This window comes from Lissotriton helveticus, chromosome 12 (assembly GCF_964261635.1).
Source record: "Lissotriton helveticus chromosome 12, aLisHel1.1, whole genome shotgun sequence".
Taxonomy (NCBI): domain Eukaryota; kingdom Metazoa; phylum Chordata; class Amphibia; order Caudata; family Salamandridae; genus Lissotriton; species Lissotriton helveticus.
The window spans coordinates 760,079,784-760,086,925 of NC_136073.1; positions in this window are offsets into that span (position 1 = coordinate 760,079,784).

Below are 7,142 nucleotides of genomic sequence, written 5' to 3' on the forward strand. Positions count from 1 at the left end.
CAAAATCTGGAACTCCATCCCAGTCCATATCAGGACTACCCACTCCCTTGTAAAATTCAAAAGGCAGCTCAAAGACCTATTCCTCAACCGATCTCTCCCGAATAGATAGCTGCCACATAATCGCAGAATCTTGCCCACTACAGCACACAACCACTTTGACTTTATGACTTCTACCTCACCCATCTCCCGACTCATTCTCCTATCCCCCTCCCAGAAAGGATCTCGTCACGAGTCAATGTGCATATTACTGCTATCTTATGAGATTTCCTTTGCTAACATTGTTGTACAGCGCTCTGAGACTTCCGATTCGTCTCGAGCCAATGTGCACTCTGCTCTTACATTGTGTGATTTCCTCACTACTAATGTTGTAAAGCGCTCCGATACCTTCGGGTCTGGCCAGCGCTTATAAAACTCTCAAATAAATAAATAAAATAAATGCTATGGCCCTTATTTATGAAGGACTTACGTCACCGTTGTGTCACTTTTTGTGATGCTGCGGCGGCGTAATCAATGCGCCATACTGCACCCTATTTACAAAGTGACTCATTTAGGCAGATACATCACTTTGTAAATGCCTGCGCTACATTATACCTGCATCAGGAGTACTGTCATCTTTGGCTATTATGGGCTCTCTACAAGTCGGCCATTACAGTTGCATCTAAAAGATCTTTCAATCGATATCCTTTCTTTGGAGATCCCAGAACTAGTCAGTCGTCCTTGATTCCCTTATGAGTGAGATTAAGGTCTCCCCCCACCAATAGCAGGGCATCTGGGGATTTTCTTATCCAATCTCCAAGCTTTTCCAACTATTCCCCTTGCAGTTTTGGTGGTAGATACCAGGGAGCGACCACCAACTCCATGCCATTCAAGCAGCCTGTCAGCGCTTACCATCCTTTGGGGTCCATCCATGTTTTGGTCACCTTCAGGGACAGCGATTTCCGCATCAATACACCCACTCCCCTCGATCCACTGGAAACGCCTGCCTGGGCCAGGAGCCCATAGCAGCCCGACTGAAGAGCCTGCAGTTGTTTCTTGCAACAAAATCACATCTGGATTGCGCCTAGCTAGGCAATTGGTCACTATTCCCCATAGGCCATTAATATTCCATGACCGAACATTTAGGGGGAGCCCCTTACTAATTTAGTGTCTTGGGATCAGCCATTACCTGTCTTCAGGAATTGCCCTTCTTTATTAATTTCCTCTAGGTGGTGAACCTTCCTGTGAATGTCATGCTGTTCCCTTCCCACCTCAACCTCCTATAGAAATGTTCCCTCCCTACACTCTTGTGCTGCAGGCTTTAAACTACCTGCTTCCCCAACTGCTGACAGGTGTCTGTTATCCTAACTAGATTAACATTTAACACGATAAACTCACACAACAGTAATTGAAGGCAATGTGTGGCTTGGTCGACCTGTGGATCTGTATAGGAGCCTCCACATACCACCCCACTTGTTTCCCCCAACCCGCATAGCCATACTCTCTGTCTCTCAATAAGGTTATGTCTCACGGCATCCATCAAATGATCTTGTCTGCTGTCATCAGTGTAACCAAGAACTCCCACTGGCTGACCACCTCTAGGGTCTGTCTCTGTTGTATGGCAGCCATCACTCTTGCCCTTTTAGTTTTTACCTGGTGCTTTGGAGGGGTGGATGACGGGCATTGGCACGTTCTTCGGCGCTGGTGAGGTTCCTGCCACTCCCCTTTCCAGGCCACCTAACTCGCGTCTGGCATCAGGTACCCCCGGACCGCCAGTCAGGCCCAAGTCTCCGCCACTGTTGTGAAGAAGTGGAAGGCTCCCCAGTCGATAATACTGAGTTTCGCTAAAAAGAAAAGGGCATACTGAATTTGCAGATGTCGGAGGAGCATTTTAATCCCTACGAAGAATTTCCACAGTTTTTTTACTGCTGTTGTGTAATCAGCATATATGTTCATGCTATCTCCCTCTAGTGCCATGCCCTGTGTTTCCATGCCATGAGCAGAATATTGTCCCTGAAATTCAGCAATCAGGCCACGATTACCCGTGATAGCAACCCATGGTGGAATGGTTCCCGTTCCACTGTGAACCATTTGGAGATTTTTCCCTCCAGCTGCACTGAGGAGATCCAATCCTCAAGAAACAGCTCCATGCAGGGGCCCACTGCTTTTTCTAAGACGCCAACCAACCACACATTGTTGTGGCACGAACGTCCCTCAGCAACATCCAATTTACTCTCCAAAGCTGCCACCAACTTTTCTAATGCCTCGACCCACTCTCCCTCAATCAATCGATCAATCAATCAGGACAATTGTAGAGCGCACTACATACCCGTGAGGGTCTCAAAGCACTGGGGGGGGGGGGGGGCTGCTACTGATCGAAGAGCCAGGTCTTGAGTAGTCTTCTGAAGGCCAGTAGGTCTTGGGTCTGCCGTAGGTTGGTGGGGAGGGTGTTCCAGGTCTTGACGGCGAGGTGGGAGAAGGATCTGCCTCCGGCTGTCGTTCTTCAGATGCGGGGGACAGCGGTGAGGGCGAGGCCGGCAGGGCGGAGCTTGTGGGTGGGGGTGTAGAAGCTGAGTCATCTGTTGAGGTATGCTGGGCCGGTGTCGTGGATGGCTTTGTGTGCATGGATGAGGAGCTTGAAGGTTATCCTCTTGTTGACTGGGAGCCAGTGTAGGTCTCTCAGGTGGGTAGTGATGTGACTGCGGCAGGGGATGTCAAGGATCAGACATGCCGAGGTGTTCTGGATGCGTTGCAGCCGTCTCAGGAGCTTAGCCTATGCTCCTGCAGAGAGGGCGTTACCGTAGTCCAACCTGCTGGTGACGAGGGCCTGGGTGACTGTTCTTCTTGTTTCATTGGGGATCCACTTGAAGATCCTACGTAGCATTCGGAGGATGTTGAAGCAGGAGGAGGAGAAGGCATTGACCTGCTTAGTCATGGTGAGGGTGGAGTCGAGGATGACCCCTACATTGTGTGCGTGGTCTGTGGGTGTCGCAGCAGTTCCAAGTGTGGTCGGCCACCAGCTGTCGTCCCAGGCCGAAGGGATGGACCCAAAGATGAGGACCTCCGTCTTGTCCGAGTTCAGCTTCAGTCGGCTGTTCCTCATCCAGTCGGCGACGACCTTCATTCCTTCGTGAAGGTTGGTTTTGGCTGTGTGGGGGTCTTTAATGAGGGAGATGATCAGCTGGGTGTCGTCGGCGTAGGAGATGATGTTGAGGTTGTGTTGGCGGGCGACGTGGGCGAAGGGTGCCATGTAGATATTGAACAGAGTTGGGCTGAGGGACGAGCCCTGGAGTACGCCGCAGATGATCTCAGTGGCGTTGGAGTGGAAGGGGGGAGGCGGACGCTCTAAGTTCTGCCAGAGAGGAATGATGTGGTCCAGTCCAGGTCCTTCCCTTGGATTCCAGCGTCGTGTAGGTGTGTGCGTAGGGTGCGGTGGCAGACCATGTCGAAGGCGGCTGACAGGTCCAGGAGGATGAGGGCTGCTGTTTCTCCGTTGTCTAGCAGGGTCCTGATGTCATTTGTGGCGGCGATGAGGTAAGTTTCGGTGCTGTGGTTGCTGCGGAAACCGGAATGGGATGGGTCCAGGATGTTGTTGTCTTTGAGGTAGTGGGTCAGCTGCTTGTTGACGATTTTCTCTGTGACCTTAGCCAGAAATGGGAGCAGGGAGATGGGCCGGAATTTCTTGAGGTCCTTGGGATCCGGCTTTGGTTTCTTGAGTTAGGCGTTGATCTCGGCGTGTTTCCAGCTTTCCAGGAAAGGTTGTATCTCGAAGGTGATGTTGATGGCCTTGCTGAGATGGGGTGCGATGGATGCGCTGGCTTTGTTGAAGATGTGGTGGGGGCATGGATCTAGCGGTGAGCTGGATTGGATGGTCTTCATGATCTCGCTGGTGTCCTTGTTATTAATGCTTGTCCAGGAGAGTAGATGGTCCTCTGTTGTTGCTGGTTTCAGATGGGTGAGGGGCGATCTGTCTCCTTCACCCTCTCCGCCAATTTGCAGTGGTCCACCCTCAATAGTCACACATATTGGTCCACCTCTTCAATCTTAGACTCCAGGGCACTCTTTGTCTCTAATATTTCTGCCAGTATTGTCGCTGTATGCCCTCGCAGGCCCGAATCTGCACCACCTTCAGTAGGGCCTTTGTCTCCTCTCTCACTCTACCCGGCTTTCTCCGGGGTTCACTGTGTTGCCGGCCTTCAACCTCACCATTTCAATGCCTCTCTGCGCGGAGCCACCAGCTGTGAGCATGGTTCATTCACTCCCAATCCCACTCTAGCTGTTAAGAGATCAACGGGGCCACCAACCCCGAGTGCAGCCTTGCCGTCTCCTCACCACTGTGGCTCCCTGTGGCCGTGGCATGAGCACCGCACTCCTGGGCTCCAGGCGGCCCTCACTCCGGCCTACACAGCCTCACATGGTATCACCCGGTCTCCTGTTCCTGTAGGGGTGAGGGATGTGGGATTTCTATCATCCAAGGGTCCATCGGCAACTCCCTAGCTCCAGCCATGTCAGCATGATCCCCAGGCCCCCCAAAGGAATTTTACTAGCCCTATTAGTTGGGGCAACAGATTCACTCATCGTTCCTTGTGTATTCGGGCCTGGAGTATGTGTCTCTCTGGGTAGAGCATCCCAGGGCCCAAGCCGCCACTCATGGCCACCTGTCTCCTTGGGGCAGACTACCCCGAACCACTCTGCTGTATCCCCCCCATTGTGTGCCCCCCGCTGTGAGCGACTCTCGTGGTCCTCGACACATCGCTTCCCTTACTCACTGGGTCGAGCGAGTCACAGACGGTCCAACGATGCGCCTACAATTTTGTATACCCCCCGCGGCCTGCGTGCACAAGCCACCCCCTCCCTCCCAAACGAGTGAAAGTATTGCAGCCTTTTTTTTAAGCGAAGGTGTGCTGGCATAACATTATCCTTGTCCCTGGAGGGAAAAGAAAATAAATTCAGAGTTCCCATTCCCTGAAAGCCACATATATAGAAACTGTGGCATGAGCGTTTGAATTAACCTTTAGCAGACAACGACCAAGGTATAGGTACCACAAAGGCACCTATTTAACTCAACTGTTGGGTATATGCTTTTCCGAGCATGCCAACAGGTGAATTTTAAAACATGGTGCGTCATAGCATTGTACACAATTTTATTGTTTTCAAGGGTAGCTTTATGGGAGTTATTGAAATTAACCCCTAAAAGAATTTGTCGTAGCTTAATAGCAAAATGTGCCTTTTAGTGCACTTCCATGAATGTAGTGGGTGCTCGCCAAAGTCTAAATCAGGCCCAAAATTATAAAGGGTGGAAAGGAAATAGTGTGGCAAAAGAAGGCAAGGTGGCATTTTATGTGATTAAAGGTAAATTATGCAACATAATCTGTAGCATTGTTGTCTAGTTATTTTTCCATTTTAACATACTTCTATGAAACTGTTCCCAGTGCTGTGCTAAACAATCTATGGCAATTCTGTGAAAGAAAGCTATGCTCATTGGACAGATCTTGTCAAAAATGTAATTCACTAGAAATTAATCATCTTGTTTAGCATGAAGGCGCAGGAACACCATTTTATTAACACTGTTCTTTTTAGCTCCCTGGTAAAATTGAGCAAAACATAAACACAAGATGTACTCAATGGAAAATAACCGTACATGCATGCACTTCACTCAATAAAAGGTGTGCCACATTTAATGAGCATGTCCCATTTTTGTTCTAAAACATGTCTTCAGTTTTGTCTCTACCGCTGTATGTACTGTATTTTAATCTTTTTAATATGTAAATCTTTTTATGGTTCTCTGAGCTGAAATAAAGTTATTCTTCACTTGACTTGACTCTACCATGCCTTCAATCTCAAGGCGCTTCTCAAGCACCCCCTTTCACTAAATATAACTCTACGGAACAGTATAGAACATTCATATTTAATTGCTATGTGTCTCACTAAGAGGCACTTTAGGATTTAGGATAGGGGCCTTAAACATATAACATGTTGGATTCTTCTGAGGTCTGAATACCTTTTGGAATAACTGGTACTCTGAGGACAGCGGGAGTAATGTGACATGGCAAGTGAAACAAAATATCATTATACTGCAGTTGGAATAATTCTTTCCATTCTATCTGAATTACATGTATGTATTTAAGATGTTTACTTTTCACCCGTCCTCTGCAGACAAAATCCCTTTCCATATTGATTCATACTGTTTACATCATTGGTGCAACGTGATGTCTTTTTAACTTCCTGAATATAGCAATCAGCAACTTAAAGGTAGCTAGTTAAACTTTGCAAAGTTTCAGGCATGACTTTGAACCAATAATTGTGATAAACATTGGTCAGTTTGGACTAGAAACACATTTTAAAACATTTGTTAAAGTTATGTACCAAATGGAGGATTACGTAGCAACTGTGATGAATTCATATTAACAAGATAAAATCTGTGACTTCGAAATCATGTTTTTTTCCAGTGGCCTTGTTGATAGTGTACATTTACATATAAATAAAAATCTCTATAAACAGTCCAAAATATAAAAAAACACAAAAAACCTACATAACTCGAAAACAAACAAGAATATTCTATCATCACTGAAAATACGCAAAGTATACAGATTTAAACAAAGTACATTTTCTACACACCAATGGCATGTCAGGATGAATTAGCTAAGGTAACCTTCAAGAGATAAAATGAATGAGACCCCAGTGTGGGGTAATTTTTTAATTTGTTTTTTACTGTCCCTCACCGCCAAGATATGCCTGCGGGTGATGAACAGAAAAAAAAGTCATATGACCACCCACTTTAAATATGGCCGATGCTCAGATGGTTTTCTTGGCATACTCTCTTAGCCATCCAAAGAAGACATTAAAATGTGTAAACCTGGCAGTTTGCCTAACTTAAAATAGGACGGGCAGACAGAGAGTTTTTCGGACAGGGCACTTTGTCGCTGTTGTTACATTATACCTATCCTCAAAACTCTAAGGGGCCCATTAGGATGGTGGGCTGATTGCCTCCGCCAGGCTGGCGGTAGCCACCGCCAGCCAGGCGGGGGCAATCTGCCCGTCATCCGCACCTAAATTCCCCCCGCCATATTAGGATGGCGGGGAGGACCGCGGCGGACGGAAAGACCGTCCGGCGCAAAACGTTTAATATGGTGGCAGTGTCTATTAGACACTGCCAGCCATATTAT